Below are 17,859 nucleotides of genomic sequence, written 5' to 3' on the forward strand. Positions count from 1 at the left end.
CTACAAGTTTCGCGAGTGAGTAAGATTTAAACTGTTCATGTACTTTCACGGTTGAAACCACAGCCATCCATTCTGCTCTCAGAACGTTCATGAAGGTCACCTTCTGCTCGATCAACTTTCTGTCTATTCCATGCTTGATCATCTTACTTAGGAGATGATTGAACCGATCGAAAGTTTGTATGAGTTTTTCTTCTGGTTTCTGTTCGAAAACTCCAAATTCTGACAGCAGCAAGGTTTGAATGGAGTGTTCTAGATCTTCATCGGTTGAATAAAGTTCTTTCAACCTATCCCAGATTTCTTTGGCCGTCGTGCATGAACCAACCAACCGAAAAGTGTCAGATTGCAAGGCGAATCTGATCATTCTCATGGCCTTCACGTTACACAGCAACTTGTCTTTCTTATCCTGTGGCATCTTCTCTACATCCACCACCAGCTTGTTATATTCCTTTTGGGACTTAACTGTCGTGTTCGTTCCTGAGTGAACAAACGGCCCAAGTGTGATAGCTTCCCAGATGAGATAGCCATTGTCTTCAGATCCAACCACATAATCTTCAAAGTGATGCGCCCATACTTCATAGTCTTGAGTGTAAAGAATGGGAATCCTGGTAGTGGATCCAATGTTGTTTGAGATGTTGATGGGATTTGTTTGCGAATCTTAATGAGACATGGTGAGCTGCTAGAATCTGACCTGTAAACTTGAGATTAGGGTTTTATCAGAAACAGAGTTGTCGTCGATACGAAGAAGACGGCTTCTATTTATACGATAAAAGCGGAAACCCTAAAGAGTTCTGAATACAGAAGGAATGTGTATTGATCACACAGTCTCCTGCTCTGATACCAATTGTTGAAACAATGTTCAGTTAGGATCGATAGATTCTATGCAGACAAACAATCAGGAATGTAATTATGAACACAAGAATGGCTTTGGATATGTCGTATGATTAATGCTTTAACACCTCAGAAGAGCTCGATTAAGAACTTCGACTGTAGAGGTGTTTAGGGTTACAAACTAATACAATAATAATCACAAATGTTAACCTTTTAATGCATACATGCATGCATTATTTATAGTCTAACCCTACTAGCTAATCACGGATGGACAGGCCCAATCCGGATACAAAACACAAGCCCATGACGCAACACAATTAGACCCAACAATTTTGAAATTAATATTGAAATTACTGATTGATGAATATGCGCAAGAAATACCTTGGTACAAATGCCAATCTTGGATCCCTTGAATTTATTAAAAACAACCAGCAGGTGGTATTTCTGTATATAGACCTCCAAATGTAATGTATTTTTGTGGGTAATTTATTAATGTATATAACAAAGGTGGAATGGTTGTTTTCAGGAGATATTGGAGTTGGACATAGAATATGAGATGCAATTAGACGACAGCCCTGAAAACTTTGAGCTTTTGGATTAAAGAATCAAGATTTAATGAATGAACATTACAAACCACAATGTCGTAAGAATGCATCTGCTTAGCAACTAATATACATATTTAATCTTTATAACACATCTTTTCAATTTTCATATGTGAAATGCAAGATCTCATCAAGATCTCATAAACACAAACAATATGCAACAAAATTGTCTATCAGGCTATCAGTCAACTAGTTAGGACTAGATTAAGAAAAAAAAATTGAAGTTTAATTTGATTAAGTGATTTGAGGATTACATTCTATTAGAATGGTTGAACAAGTTTGCACTTCCTTCGTATAATTTATTTTCTGGTTAAGTGATTTGAGGGTTAGATTTCATTAGAATAAATTTTAATTCTTTAATGTTTACCACATTCTATTAGAATTTATAGTTTTATTCTTTTAGAATGCACTAAAATTTTTAATATTTGAAAGTTGAGTATGTTTTCTTTGTTGGTTTAGGTTCTGAAGAGGCTGCCATTGATGTGTTTCCAACTAGAAATTCTCATGCTTAAGCAAATTGTAATGTTTTTTTGTCTGTGTACAGACATTGCTGAAGCAAGGTTTAAGAACATTATAAATTCTTATGAAGCTATAGATTCTGAAAGAAATAACATCAAGTAAAGAAAAAGCAGCTTGGTGAAGAATGGAAACTCTGTTTGAAGCCCGATGAAGAATGCAAAGTAAGTCAACAATATTAGTTTAGAATGGATTAGCATTTTTTTTGTTTCAGAATGATTTGCAACAATATTCTAGCAGAATGTATTAGTGTTTTACTTAGATTTCAATATATTTATTTGATTTTTAACCATTCTCAGTTTTATTCTTAAAGAATAAATGTAATTGTTAACCATCATTACTTGTATTCTTTCAGAATGAGTGTAATTTATGTATGTTCATAGGTGTATTTGTTAAAAATGAATGTAATTACTGATTTTAAGATATTAAATATTCTTTTCATATAAAATTTGTATTCATTAAAAATTATTAATGTTGATAATATATGATTATAGTATTCTGTCAGAATTTAATGTTTTTTCAAGATAATCATAAACAAATTCTTTTAAAATGTCCGAATTAATATATTTATTATCCAAAAAATCAGATTTTTAAAGTTTGGAGAATTAATTATTCCTAAAAATCTGCAATGTTCATTTTTTAAATTTATGTCAATTGACTAAAATACCCTTAGAATGAAATTAGATTGTATTTTTTAATTATCTTTAATTTAATAATTTGTATTAATCACTTTCTTAAAATAAGTAAAATGATTGGTCACAATCATTCCTACATCCACACAATAATTAGTTAGAATACAATAACCTAAACATATATATATATATATATATATATATATATATATATATATAGATGTTGGTTCCTTTGAGATAAAAAAAAATTAGAGATTGTGAGATATGTGTATAACCGTTTGATGTGCTTATGTTTGTTTCTGAAACTATGCGGTGGCATATTTGTAATTATATTGATAACTTATTAAACTAACGCCGTTAATTTACGATTGTGGGGCTATTGTTGTAATTTTACAAAGATTGATATGAATTTTGCAGGCTACGATACTGTAACCGCCTATTGTTTTCTTTTCTTTCTCGATCAAAGTCTCACTTCGAACTCTCAGGAAACCCTCTTTTTCTTTCTTTATCGTATTTTGCCCTAGTTTTCGTTTCTTACCTGTTATTGAGAAATCAATAAATGCCTTCAGGAGAAAATATAAACGAAGTCGCATCTTCGTTAATCGAAATGAAAGGTTAGAATGCGAGTTATTTTTCATTTTATTGATAATGCATGTTTTTATTAATTAGTTAACTGTCGTTTTATGTTGATAATGGTGTTTTTTTGTTTTGATTCAGTAGGTTTTTCGTCATTTTAACTTGATTTTGATGATTGTCTCGTTTAGAGTTGATATGTTTTTTATTATGTTTGTTGGTGGTGGTTTTTTATGTAAGTTTTTGTTTATATTTTCACAGATAAGGATTTCAAAAGAAACTATGTTCGAAAAAAATTCAAAAATCAAAAAAATATCGACTGCGGTAGAAGTGATGTTATTTCCGAAGGTACAGTTCAAAAAAAATCATCTATGATTAGAAGTAGAAATAAACATATAACTTAATGTTTGAAGTTATTTGTTGTAATCATAACTGATTTTTTGATTTTTCCAGTGTATTGAACATAACATTTAGTTATATGTTTATTTCTACTTCTAATCATAGATGATTTTATATGTTTGTTTATAATCATTGGTAAATAGTAATGATAAATGTATTTTTATGTATCAAACATGAATATAAAGTTATTTTTGTAATCATAACTGATTTTGTGGTTCTTTTAAGTGGATTGTATATAGCATTTAGTTGTATTTTTATTTATTGTTCTAATCATAAATTATTTTATACTTCTGTTTATAATCATTAGTGAATAGTAATGATAAATGTATGTTTTATTTTTTACTAACACTATGTTTGTAACGAAAATTGTAGTTAAAAAAGGGAATGTAGACAGCTCAAGGAAGACACGGTCATCTTCCAAAAGAGAAAAGGCGAATGAGGTGTCGCAAACACGTTCAAAGACATCCAAAAAAACAGTTATTGAACAACCAAAAGTTAAGTTGAGGGTTAAGGTCAAAACTGTAAGTAAGAAACGTGAACTATCTGATGAAGATGATTCAGATTTTCAGAGTCGTCCTGGATCTTCAAAGAAACCAAAGAGAGAAACTAAAGTTTTGAAGAAAGATAAAAAAGCTGCTGTTATAAAAGAATTTCCTTCATTGAAGAATAGATGTTCACCCGGGTCATTGTTGGGTGTTATTCAAGGTTTAAGTAGAGAACAGAAGGATTGTGTTAGGGCTATAGGATTTGGTAGTTTGTTAGGGATGAAGATGATTGATGTACCGTTGAAGATTGTTTATTATGTTCTTGATCATTTTAATTTTGAATCTTTGAAGGTGGAGTTTGATAATTGTGAAGTTAGTGTTGATAGTAAGTCTGTTCAAGAGATGTTAGGATTACCATATGGTGGCTCATTACTTTCAAACATGGATTACATTTCGGAGAATAATGAAGAGAGCTGTATGTTTGAGTGGAAGAAACAGTATGAAAATATTGATAAATTGAGATTGAAACAGCTAAAGAATGAACTTGTTCAAACTAGTGCTGCGGATGACAACTTCATAATCAATTTTTTGGTTCTTTTTATTAATACTTTCTGTGAGTCTACAAGCATGGGTAAATGTAATCTGAATCCATTGTATTTAATCAGAAGAGATACTGATTTAAGTAGCATTGACTGGTGCGATTACATTGTGGATTGTTTGGTAAGGACGAAGAAGGTTTACAACCCAGAGAAAGAATCTTCTTTCTTTTCTGGACCAGCAGCATACCTTATGGTACGTGAGTTATTTTTTGATATTTATTATTTTTTTTAGTTGTAAAAATATGTTTGTTTTTATAATAAATCATATATTATTTTATTACATATAATCATATATGATTATGTAGTATAATTTTTGTTTAATTATATATTACACATCAAAATCATATATGATGTTATATATGTTATGATGTTATATATGTTTTTTGTAGTTGTTGTATGTGGATACTTTCAAGTTTGATCATTTGCAAATCACACGTAAACGTCCAACTATTTTTTATTGGACGTCAGAGAAGATAAGGTTTCTTGAGGATATTTTACAAGAGAGTGGAGGATTTGGATGTGGACATGTTAATGAAGCATATGTTGAAGAAGAATTACAAGAATCTGAGTATAATGAGGAGGAATCTGATGGTGATGAGGTTGAATCTGACGGTGAAGAGGATTTATGTGATGAGGATGAAGAAGATTTTGATGTTAATAAAGTTAGTGATATGGAGGTAATTCTATAGTTTTATTCATTTATGATTTAATTAGTTTATTCATTTATGACTTTTTATGTTTAAGTATTTTAGTTGTAAGTATCTTTTTTCTTATGTAGGTGTATGAAAGTAAAATTTCATGTATGTATCAGAAGATGGAGGATTTGAAAAAGGATCTTGTTGTAACGATAGATGAGGGAGTGTTGAAGTTTCCTCAAAGTCAAAATTTGAAAATTTGGAAATTATTATTTCCTATTGAAGATTTAAGCACATAAAGTTTTGATTTCAATTATGTTTCATAAAAATATAAAGAACCGATATTAACACCTGGTTTTGTTCAAGTTAATGATGAAGATTATGGGAATGATTTTCTTAATGATGATGAAAATGTTGAAGATTATGATCAAGGGAAATGTTCTGGTGGTCAGGGGGATGGAAGTGATCCACATGAGGGCAATATTGGTAAAAATCATGTTGAAGGTAAAGGTGATGATGATGAAGATGATGAACAAGGAAATGGAAGTGGATGTGATAAAGAAGAGGCCATGAATTTAAATTATGTTGTCGAAAATGTTACTAAGAGTGTGGGTCTAATTGATAGCCAGGAAGGTGTATCTTTTAGTCAATTTATTTGCGATCCAGTTGTTGAAAGTTTTCTTAAAACTTTGGATCAAGGTAGGCATATTTTATTATTATATATACTTTAATCATATATGATTTTAATTTTTTATATTTGAATTTTATAGGTACTGATGGTTGTTTAAATCAGAAACTAGTTGAAGATGATGTGAATTTGAATTTGACTGGTATTGATGATGGTAAGTATTTATTTATGTATTTTTAATACATAAAATATATATAAATATGTTATATAGATGATTCATTTATGATTTAAATAATTTAGGGACTGTAAATTTGGGTGAGGATGATCATAAAAATAAAGATGGAGGTAATTTGTTTATAATTATTGTTTATTCATATATAATTGTGTTTATAGTTATTGTTTATTCATATATGATTTTTATAATTTTATTGGGCAGAAAATGTTGAAGATTGTTCAAATAAAGACAAGGATTCAAATGAGACCCGATCATTGAAAAATGATATTGTTCCAAGTTTTAGTCTTGGATTTAGTCAAGATTCTGAAGGTTCCAAGAAGTCATCTCAAAGTCAAATTTCTTCTGAACGGATGACAAAGAAAAAGATTAAGGATACAGTTATATTGTATTGCTTATGGAAACAGATGTTATTGGTTTTAGAGCTAATTATGAAAGTCTTTTTAAAAAAAACCCATTTGAATGTTAGTGTTCTTGATTCATGGTCTCGTATACTAAATCATCAAGAGAAATTCAGAGATGTTAATTCTCCACTCAGATTGTTCATGAGATCTAACACTGTAAGTTTTTATTTTATTCTTTGCTTTTCATATGTTGATAATCATTAATAATTTTTTATTAAATATTTACATGTTATTATATAATCATTTATGATTTTCTTATATTACAGACTTTGTCATTTGAATATACTCATTTGAATGAAACTGCAAAATATAAAGTTTTCAAGGACAGCTTCTCTCGCAGTGTTTCTGGTGATAGAGACTTGAAGGTTTTGAAGGATGTTGATATGGTATATTTATTTTTTTTTATACATATATATATATATATATATATATATATATATATATTAAAATTTTATTTATAATATTATACATGTTGATGTTAGGTATTTTTCCCGGTTTTGAGGCATAAGCGCATATATCTTATTGTTATGAATCTGAAGAAACGTGCTTTTGAGGTTATCGATAATTGTGCAGATGATGCTGATTTCGATGATAAGTATGGTGCAGTTTTTAAACCTCTTGTAAGTTTCAAATGATATTTATTCTTTAGATTTGAAATCATATATGATATTTTTATAATTATTATACTTATATTTTTCTGACTTGAAATCATATATGATTTTCAGAAAAAGTCTTTTTTGAAGTATCTAAAAGAGATCGATCATGTTAAAGCAAATGAAATGGCTGATAAAAATCTTACTCCAGTAAGATTGACAATGCCATGGAGGACAGTTTATAACAAAGTGGATTGTGGAGTTTTTGCTCTGAGACATATGGAGAGTTATTTTGGAGAAAAAGGTTCTAAATGGAAATGTGGTCTTCCAAAAGAAGGTGGTTCTCAAGAAAAAATTCTGGAAAAGTTGAGAATGAAATATGCAGCAACAATTTTAACTTCTGAGATTAATACAAAGCGTGATGATGTGTTGAAAGTTGCATATGAGTATCAAAAAGTTGATCAAAAGATTCGTGGTAAGCATTCATATGATGCTCAATGGAATATAGAAAGAAGGCTGTCAATTTTTTTTTGATTGAATATTTTCTTATTGATGATGTTATAAGAACAAGTTTGTTTATGTTGTGTATGTTATGGATATTGTGAAGAATGTTTGTTTTTATGATGATGGAAAACATGGTGATGGAAAACAAGTCAATATGTATTTTGGTGGATTTTATTATGTAAGTTTGTTTGTGTGAATTATGTTATTGAATGTTAATCATAAGTGATTATGTTATATTTTTATATGTAATTTATGTTTTTAGTATTGATTATATGTTGCTTATATGTAATCATTAGTGATTGTATCGATTATTTTTTTTATGTTTTTGTAATCATAAATGATTATATTTGTTGTACAACACATTATAATTTATTATATCTTTTTCTTGATAAGCGAGCTTATGTTTACTGCATGGAATACATCACCATGCAAAATCTTATCTTTGTAAGATTTTAGTTTTGTTTTTTAGTGTTTGTATTGAAGAATCTTTTCTTTATAAATGAAAACTGATTTGTACAACCATATATTGTATTTTTGATAAGTGATTATGTTTGTATAAAGGGGGTAGCCTCGTGCTACCCCTTATATTTCTTCAAAGATGAGTCCTTATACTTCCAAATGGTTAGTTTTGTTTATTAATTTCTTCAATTTTTATATATCACCATTATTTATTTATGATCTAAACAACTTCCATTTTGTTTCAGGTAAAATATGGAGTCTATAAGTCTAAAAGAACTAATTTTGCTGTATCTAATAACATGTTCCCCATTTTTTCAAGATTCTTGTTCTTTTATTTGTAGCTAGATTTTCATACAGATTGTAGCTGACTCCAAGAACGCCTCTTTCACCATTACTTAAAAAGTTTATCTTCATTGAACATATCAGATCTTTACTAGATGTCTTTGAAGTAGAGGAATGTTGTTCATTTAAAGAATATTTCTTTTTAATGAACAACATTTCTCTACATCAGATATGTAGTAAAGATTTGTTATGTTCAATGGAGATAATATTTCTAAGTAATGGTGGAAGAGTTCTTGGAGTCAGCTACAATCTGTTTGAAAATCTAGCTAGGAATATGAAGAACAAGAATCTTGGAAAATGGGGAACGTGATATTTGAGACTTGTGAAATTGTTTGTTATTGAAGATTTTATCATGTTTGATGTTATTCTATGATGATGAATATTGTTATCTTTAGATTTTTTATGAGCAGTGTTGTATATTTGTTAGGAACGATGTTGTTGTATATGGTTATATGTAATGGTTAGATGTTTTTTATGTGTAATCATATTTTTAATCACTTATGATTAAACAAAACATATGAAGTAGTATTACATAATATTTTATGATTATACAAATGAATATTGTATATGGTTATGTGTAAGGATTGCATGTATTGAATAATAGTTATATGTAATCTTAAATGCTTGTAGTAACATTTAATAAAAGTTTAATCATGAATGAATATATTATCAAATCAAAGAAAGAATTATCAAAGTAGATTAAATCCAGTAGACAAAATCATAGTAAATTCTGTTTTATAAAAAGAGTAAAGTGTACTAAACAAAAAGTATATTATTTTGAAAAAAAATTTATGACTTATTCATTACTGATTAAAGCAGTAAATATCTATGTAGCTTTTGATGATTGTTCTGCTACAAGTTTGATTGGGCATGTCCGCAAGTTATGAGGAGCCCTTTCTCCACATCCTGAGCATCTTCTTGTTTGCTTGTTTGAATTTTTATACGCTATTTCTGTTGTACTTTGAATTCTACTTTTCTTTCTGCATCCTTTATTGCTTTGAACATTTGGAACATTGATGTCAATGTCTTTTGGAATAGATATGCCCATAACCTATGAATGAACAACTTTGCTTATATAAGTATAAATTATATACCTATTTGGATATATCATATATGATTAATCATATATGATTACAGTACATATATGATATATGATTAATCATACATGATATATCCTACATTACAGTAATCATATATGATTAATCATATATGATTATTGTAATGTAGGATATATCATGTATGATTAATCATATATCATATATGTACTGTAACCATATATGATTAATCATATATCATATATGAGTAATCATATATAATTAACCATATATGATTACTGTAATGTAGGATATATCATGTATGATTAATCATATAACATATATGTACTGTAATCATATATGATTATATATGATTAATCATATATCATATATGTATGATTAATCATATATCATATATGTAATGTAATCATATATGATTAATCATATATGATTAATTATATATCATATATGTACTGTAATCATATATGATTAATCATATATGATTATATAATCATATATGATTAATCATATATCATATATGTATGATTAATCATATATGATTAATCATATATCATATATGTATTGTAATGTAGGATTGATCATATATGATTAATCATATATTATTATATAATCGTATTATATAATCATATATGATTATATATGATTATATATTGTATCATCATAATCATAGTATGATATATGATAACTTATATTTTTATAATCATATATAATCATATATGATTATATAATCATATTACTAAAATACTTAATTATATATCATTATATCAATCATATATGATTAAGTATTTTAATAATATGATTATATAATCATATATGATTATATATTGTATTATCATATCACATACTATGTAATCATATATGTTTATACAGTAAATATGGTATCTGATAATTCATATTATTAGAATAGTTAATCATATATGATTAATCATATATGGTTATATAGTATGATATCTGATAAGTCATATATGAATCATCTGTCATAATACTATATAATCATATATGATTATATAATGTATTTTTATTATACCTTTGCTTGCAGTTTTTTCATTATGTGCCACATGCATAGTCTGTGTCTTGAATTTGGTAAGACAGATTCCACTGCTTGTTTTATTGTTGCATCTTGATCAGTTAGAACAATTTTTGGTGCTTTCCCTTCATACGACTCAATTGTATCTCTACTCAGCAACCCAGCACCAACAGTAACTGATTTCTTATGGTGGTCAACTGCTGTGAATGGAACATATACCATTTTATACCTATATAAAGAAAATGTGTTTAGTACAATCATATTTGATTAATAGTATGTTTGAATTTATATACATTAACTTACTTGTTTGTTCTTAAAGTTGCATCAAAAGATATAACTTCTCCAAACTCTGCATAAAAAGCATTTTCTCTTTCATCTGCCTAAAACATAGCAGCCAACAGATCTCCATCACGTAGGAACTCAAATGAATAATTTGGGTAATGATCTCTACAATCATTCATTTTGTTTATCATTATTTGAGCATCCTTGTAACATAAGATTCTATTTACTCCTATCCTCAAGTTTTTGTAGTCTGTTACCTTCGCCCCTACATATTCATAACCTCCTTTCAAAACTGCTCGTATTTTGTGAGCCATTGTGGGACCAATTTTAGCTTTTGATGCACGTACTACAAACTCTTTTTCAGAATATGACATCTTTCTTGCCTTTTTCGTATAAGGTTTTTCCTCAATACTTTCCAGTGGGTGGTTGTGCATTTCAAAGAATTTCTTAACTTTGTAATCTGTTGTTCCATAAACATTTTCAAATATAATCTTTGCTGTACACCCAGTAATTATCTTGTTTGAATTTGGTTTCCTCTTGACAGAACTTGTAGCCAACGTATCACAAGGTTTTGGTTTATCCTTGCCACCCCTATTGCATATAACATATTTTTCTTTTATTATTTGGCTATTGTATTTTGATTGGCTACTCAGTCTTGTATGAAAACCTGCCATTTCTGCACAATCCGTATACATTTTTACTGCCAAATTTAGTGATTTGAAAACACTTTTTACAACTGGTACAAATTCTGTAGGGACATCTGGTTTATATTCAGATTCTTCAATTATGTTACTGCAATATGATTCATTTGTTGAATTGGAACTTTCACTTGATAAAAGAAGGGAATGACAAATATGTTATTATATAATTTTATGTTGTAATAATCATATGTGATTAACGATATGTATTTATATTTTAGTATAAAAAATCATATATGATTTTAGATATTAATATATTATTAGATGTTAAATCATATGTATTTGTACATTGTATTATATGATTGATCATATAATATACTGTGTAATCATAAATGATTATATGTATTAATTTATAAATAATCATACTTGATATTGTTTAATCATGTATGATTAATCATATGTATTTGTAGTTTGTAATATATGATTAATCATATTTTATGATGTATAATCATATATGATTATTCATCCAAATATAATATTAATATAGATTTCAATTTGAAAACATATATGATAAATCATAATTACAAACTATAAATACATATGATTAATCATAGATATGAACAGTCATATATGATTATTCATCCTTATATGATTAAATCACATATTGTATTGTATAATCATATATGATTTTTCATAATTTATATTGTATAATAAAAGAATCAGAATGAAGTGTAGAAACCGTAATGTAATATGTAGTATTAAAACGAATTACTTGTACCTTCAATACGAATCGTATTTTGAAGTTCTTCAGAAGTGAAAGAAATTGAATCGATTTGTTCGCCGTTACGAGATGAATTGATTTTAGTTATAATAGTATGAGTTGCGATCGACTTGTCAATTTCTTTTGGATTCGACATCATTTATGAAAATTGATTTTCATTCAATTTTCAAATGCTTTGTTTATGATTGCGAGGTGCTTGTTTCTTCGATTTGAGGATTGTATCTCGTATTTATGAGGATATGAACTGATGCTCTGTTTCGATCGTTTTTTTCGATTTGAAGATTGCGATTAATTTGATAACAGATTCAGTAAAAATAGGATCTTTTTTATTATATTGAATAATTGTTGAAGATTGGATGATATGATTACGTGACTGATACTGAAAATCGATGATTTAGCGATATGATGATTTTTAGAGAAGGAAGGTGTCCGCTTTCTGAACATTAATTTGAAGTTTACTGTTATACCCCTTAATCATTTAACAGTTGACGTTAGTTGACGTTAAGTTCCATTGGCTGATATTTAATCTCACAATCTCTAATTTTTTATTAATCTCAAGGGAACCATCCCCTATATATATATATATATATATATATATATATATATATATATATATATATATATACACACACACACGATGAAAAGTTTCACAATTAAATACAACTAGGGATGAGACTCATAGTCAGGAGATTTCTACTTTTTTTGGATCACATTTGGACACCATTAATATAGCATTTATATTTTGTCGACATCTAATCTAATAATAATATTGATACCATCTTAAACATATTTCAAAGATTTTGTATGACATGTCACATACGAATCCTAAATTCAAAAAAAAAAAAAGTAAAAGACATGCAATGTGGAATCATCCTTTTGCATCTTTTTGCTAGTGAACTTTATGCTCATTGACAAAATATCGAATATAACTTTTTCTGGTTAACCAAGTATGCATTACATTCATCTCATTGACTTTATAACAATGCTTGAAACAAAATGCCAAAAGAAGAGAAATGGTTGAGCACAACTTACATCAAAATTACTTAGATAATAGCAACGGGAAAAAAATATGATCTCTAACTCTTTTTAATGATTTATATGATCATGCTAACGTTTGTGGACTTATGGCTTCTTTATATAGTCTTTTTCAAATTTCCCAAGTATCCATCAACCAAAAATCAGCAGGATTATACATCAGACCAACCCCTTTACAGGCAGCCATTTCATCGACTAAGTTGCACCTGTAATTCAAAACCAAACCCCCCCCCCCCCCCCAAAAAAAAAGTTTATATTAAGTTCTTGATGAAATTACTGAAGTATGTAGGCTTGTGTTTAACATTTAAAGTTATCTATATTCACTAAAACCTCCGATTGTGATTTTAATTCACTGTTTGCTTACCACCATATCTTTCATTATCATCACTATATGAAGCAAACACCTTTAGGGTACTTTCTAAAACACCAGATTCTATCAATTCTAAAAAACAAAGTCTTAATTTCCGAAAAATAAAAATATGTGGCATACCTGTTGAAAGGATGACATAAATCTGTGTCTTGGTCTTCTAGGCCTTCAATTTCAGGATATTAAAGTTGAATGAGAAAATAGTCATCAAATAAATATAAAATAGAATAAAGAATCTTTATTATTTGGATCATAAATATATAATTGAGATGTCCAAAAGAGCGAAAGTGGATGGACAAAAGAGAGAAATTGAATTTCGGTTTGGAGAGAAGAGAACAGAAGCAATAACCTAAAGGCCAAAATGTTAAAATGTTGTTTTTAAACATTGTCTACGTCAACTGGGCTTTTCATCGAATATCTGGAGTACAGGTTTGGTGACACAATCGCACCTGATCAAGAATAAAATCGAAACCAATCTTCCTCAGTCCAGACCACCTTCTTCACGTCATCAACCACCAAACACAACTGAGGCGACGTTTTGACTGACAGAAACAATACCTCCGCCCCATCGTTCTCGTCCCCAGTCCCCTATCCCTGCGCCATAGATATCCTACACACGGACACTGCATTCAGATTACTACTCACTAAATAGAAAAAGAAGTGAAGGAAATTTATATGAATTTATATGGTGGCTTATCGATTGTTTGTTTTAGGTTATGTTTGGTGAGCGAGTTTATTTTTTTAGTTTATTGTAATATAGTTTTTGTTGAAATTTATATGAATTTACATGGTAGCTTGGAACCTAGATTTTAAAAAAGCTATTGAGGCAGATACTGATATTCTCATGAGTTTTTTTACTCAAATTTTCCAAATATAATCTTATATTAGTTTTTATAATATATCTAATTGTTCTTTTATTTTAGTTTATATTTTCTATCAATCATATAGCTTTGTTTTTACCAAACACTATTAACTTTTATTTGTTAGCGTATCAAATAAAAAAACTATATTTCTATGTAAAAACAAGTTTTTCAATTAGTCTCCCAAATACATCATTAATATCAAGTGAGTTTTGCTAAATTTACGGGTTTTAATCAATTTGTCGTTGACGTTTCAAGTTTTTATATAGTTATGTTTAATTTAATGTTATAATTATATGATTTTCTAATATATGCCCTAAGAGCACACATATAAAAAATATTAATTGAAGTATTAATTATGAAAAATATTACCATAATTAAATATTAGTTATAAATAATATTCTTTATAATTTATGTATTTTATATTTAATTATGGTAAAATTATATATAATTAATGTTTATCATATTTAATTATGATAATATTCGTATAATTAATACTTCCATCAATGCTTTTTATATGTGATCTTAGCGCACATATTAGAATCTCATTCATACAAGGATACTTTTACCACAAATGCCTTTTATCAAAACCAAATACAATTATTTTTACTTTTTTATTAAGTTGAAAATTATAATATTATATTTTCTTGGTTTGTTAATTTTTACTAATAGTTCAACAGTACGACTTCACATGAGGTCGTCTAAACTAACATCTCATCCCATAATATTACGAAACCCATAATATTATGAAAGATGACAAGTTTTGCTTCTTTATATTTTCCCTTCAATAATTATATTTGGTTGAGAAAAGGCATCTGTGGTAAAAATATCCTAGTATGAAATGGTGATGTTGGTTGGTAGGTGCAGGCTTACTATTTCAAAAATGTATACTAACTTTTTCAAACATATTTATATACTATATAATGACACTTAAAAATAGTGTCTTTTTGATGATTCACGGCTTAGCCACAAAAGTTTTAAGAATTTGTCACTTTTGGTACCTTGTATTTTATGCTTGTTACTTTTGATCCCTTGCATTTTATATATATTTTTTGGTCCTTTGTATTTTATGTTTGCCACTTTTGGTCCCTTGCATTATATATATATATATATATATATATATATATATATATATATATATATATATATATATATATATATATATATATATATATATATATATATATACTACTTATAATGCATTTATGCAAAAACTCTTAAAAACAAGTGTTTAAGATATATGTAAGTCAAAACTCTTAAATACAAGTTGTTATGCACGAGATACAACCATGGTATGCTTGATGAAGTTAAGAGCTGGTCACTGCCAGCTGTGAATCACACGGATTGCCATGTGTGTTTGACACAGATTACCCTTTAAACCGTTCATCTCATGTTAAATCCAACGGCTCACCATGATTTTCTACGAAGACCTGAAAAAGCACTTTCGCGTTATCTCCCTCCTCATTCAAAATTTGAATTCATCGGTCTCTCTAAAAATCCTAATGTTGGTCACATCCCTTCTACAACCCGACGGTTTCCTCCACTTGCAGCAGTTACTCACACCATCAAGATCACCACGATCACCGTCGTGGAGCACGCTCCGACCACCAAGAACCAGCGGCACTGTGAACGACCCTCTAAGTAAACCCTAATCTAACCAGCCACCGCCGTTTTTTGCCGCTTTGTGACTTTTGGTGCCATTTGGTGCTGTGTGTGAACAGGTAGGTAACATCTTCGACATCTATAAACAGCCACCAACAAGTTTTCTGTATACACTTTCTTTCTATCTCTTTGTGTGAATGTAGATCTGAACAATACATGTTTTTCTGTTGTGTTAATTTAGTTTTCATAATAGTGTCATTTATGTGCTTTTGATATAATTTTGGATCTAAATATGCAGAAAAAATGAAATCAATGGGAAAGACAGACGAGTTTAGGCGAAAACGAAACCAATACGGTGTTGGTATAATTTTGAATATGCGATTTCGGTTTTATTTATAACGAATGCATGATTGAACACAAAAAACTACAGGTGACTTGAAGAGAATACGTGTCTGACTTTCGAATATGGGTATGGTTTTGCTTTATGTTTGTGTATGGATTTTTAGCTTGAAGATCAGATATGTGTTTGGGAGTTGAAGGTAAGATCTGAGGGTTTTTTTTTTTATTTTTTTTTATTTTTAATTATTTATTTATTTTTTTATTGTGGAATCTTAGGGTCAGATTTATACATTTCTACACATACCAAATCTATAAAAATTCGATTAAATCTTTTAGTTTTCTTCCAATAATCCCGTTTCTGACTCCGATATTCATATTATGCCGCTGCTCTTCATCTTAGTATTTTCTCTAATATCCACCGCCAATTTCTCTGGTCTGTTTCTTATTATGTTTCTTTTTATTTCAGTGAAAAACCCAACGTAACGATCTTCATAGAGAAAAACGTTAAAAAGTCAGTCCCAACATCATCCAAGGTAAAAAGCATAAAGAATCCATCTAAATCTGCTTAAAAATTGGGGTTTATTTTTTGTGAGTATCTCATCAATTTTTTCCATATACTGTTTACTTGTAGTTTCAAAAGTCAGAAATTATGTTGAATTGAATTTAGATTCTAAGATTTCTCCAACTTCTGCATACAGAATTTCAATCGATAGATCTTGATTGGTAAACCTATTTCTATTCGCTATGGAAACAACCTTTCTTCAACTTGGTTAATGTTCTTTGTTTTTGATTTGCATCTACTAAAGCACTCCATTTTTTTATTTTTTTATTTTTTTGACGTTATTTGTTGATGATTTTCTCTTTCCCCAGTTCGTGAAGTTGGCAATAGATTCCTGCAAAGGAATGGATTACTTGCACAACGGCAACATATTTCATAGGGATGTCAGGATTGCTAACTTGCTCGGACAGTTAAAATGTAAAAAATATAGAATACTTTTATTATCTGCAATGTATTTGCACTTTGACTTAGTTTCTTGATCTTTTTTGATTAAATATTGTTTTTGTAACATTTTATTTTTGGTTGTGAAGTAGATGGATTTTGAGGTTGCTCGGTTCTGACTTAAGGCAGAGTTATGTCAGCAGTGGCTACTGAGGTTTCTATTTGTTGCTCTCTAAATATTTGATCTTTGATTTAAGGATTGAGGATTTCATTGATTTCCTTTTTAACTGTAACAACGATAAACCCAAGTTAATTTTTTTTTTCTTATTTATATTTGTAAAGTTGTGAATCCCCTTAATTTACCATGATGAATAGAGCTACTATATAATCTTATGTATTGTCATGGTTTGTATGGATGTAAATTGAAGGAAGCTGCTACTTGCTTTGAATATGGCGTGAATGAAGTTGAAAAAGATGATTATAATTTAATATTTAGATGTTA

General features: G+C 28.7%; 1 long non-coding RNA gene across 3 annotated transcripts; it reads left to right on the top strand.

Moving 5' to 3' along the window:
- Positions 1-15,905: 15,905 nt before the first annotated feature.
- LOC145169043 (uncharacterized) lies at positions 15,906-17,859 on the top strand. Of its 3 annotated transcripts, XR_013742259.1 has the most exons (7): positions 15,906-16,197; positions 16,377-16,439; positions 16,509-16,617; positions 16,884-16,950; positions 17,049-17,140; positions 17,288-17,393; positions 17,507-17,859. It is a non-coding gene; the product is annotated as an uncharacterized LOC145169043 (long non-coding RNA). The 3 variants fall into 3 exon arrangements; XR_013742258.1 differs by having other exon boundaries at positions 16,377-16,617; XR_013742260.1 differs by lacking the exon at positions 17,049-17,140 and having other exon boundaries at positions 16,377-16,617.

The sequence above is a fragment of the Lactuca virosa genome, chromosome 4, assembly GCF_052849685.1.
Source record: "Lactuca virosa cultivar CGN04683 chromosome 4, Lactuca_virosa_CGN04683_v6, whole genome shotgun sequence".
In the NCBI taxonomy this organism is placed as follows: Eukaryota; Viridiplantae; Streptophyta; class Magnoliopsida; order Asterales; family Asteraceae; genus Lactuca; species Lactuca virosa.